Source organism: Triticum aestivum, chromosome 5B (genome assembly GCF_018294505.1).
Source record: "Triticum aestivum cultivar Chinese Spring chromosome 5B, IWGSC CS RefSeq v2.1, whole genome shotgun sequence".
In the NCBI taxonomy this organism is placed as follows: Eukaryota; Viridiplantae; Streptophyta; class Magnoliopsida; order Poales; family Poaceae; genus Triticum; species Triticum aestivum.
The window spans coordinates 349,013,977-349,014,994 of record NC_057807.1 but is presented as its reverse complement, the minus strand read 5'-3'; the positions used below and the strand labels follow the sequence as shown (position 1 = coordinate 349,014,994).

At 38.2% G+C, this 1,018-nt stretch overlaps 1 long non-coding RNA gene across 1 annotated transcript in view; it reads left to right on the top strand.

Annotated features, from left to right (window-relative positions):
* LOC123111806 (uncharacterized) overlaps positions 1–559 on the top strand; it is a 4,391-nt gene extending 3,832 nt beyond the window's left edge. Inside the window, exon 2 of the long non-coding RNA XR_006454753.1 lies at positions 11–559. This is a non-coding gene — a long non-coding RNA (uncharacterized lncRNA). The remainder of the gene's footprint in view (positions 1–10) is intronic.
* Positions 560–1,018: the final 459 nt, after the last annotated feature.

The following is a 1,018-nucleotide window of genomic DNA, read 5'->3' as shown; positions in this document are numbered from 1 at the left end:
GTGTCTCTAGGATCCTCTGTGCCACTCTGCTGCTCGCTACATACATGAACAGAGGGAGGGAGAAGTTCACTACATGGCAGCCGAGAAGGTCACACATGAGGTGCAGGGGACATGGGTGTCGCCTTTCGGAAGATGGTCTGAGTTCATGAAGATGGTCTGCGTTCGTGAGAATTAGTGTTGTTGCTGGGATGTAGTGTTGCTTCTTGTGAGGCCGCGTCCAGCCAGTATCCTCCTCTTCCTGGGCGTCCGCCTCTGCATCCCCGTGGAACTTCTCTATCCATCCAGCAAAAAAAGAGCTCCCTCCTGTAGTTCTTTGCATCTACTATAGAAAAAATGCATTTGCCGTAGAAGTTCAGTAATAGCTAGAAAGGAACAACTATAGTACTCTCTATGCATGTGTTGTGTTTGGAGAGGCACAGTTTAAATTTTGATTTTGGGCTTGGATGTACGAGGTGTATGACGAAGGTGATACAGTGAAGTGAAGTCCATTTGGATATGTGAAATTTCGTGAGGCATAAGAAGGGAATAAGATCGTTACTTTATTTGGCCCCCATTTGTACATCATGTTGTCTACTTTCTTGTTTTGTACTGTTTCCTGAAGTTCAGTAGTATGCGTTGATGCAAAATAAACATGTTTTTAGTATGTTGGTTTCAGTTCAAGAAAACTACAAAAAACACACAAAGACGTTCAAAAAAGGAGAAAAAAGAACACAAAAATAGTTATGTCGTGAAAAACAGAAGTCCCACCAAGAAAAAAAATTAACTTGGAAGTTTGAATTTAATTAATTAGAGAGTTCGAAGAAAATATGACGGATGTATAACATTTTTCCCCGATGGATTTTCCTTCTTTTTAACACCATAAAGTTCAAATTACAATAACACAATAGTTAGATCTTTGAACAAAAACATATTCATCATGTTTCTAAAAAAACCAAGAAGGTAAAACTTAAATAACGAAAACATTTCAAAAAAAATTGTAGAAAAAGAACTTTCCCCATTTCTAAAAAAAAAACTAGAA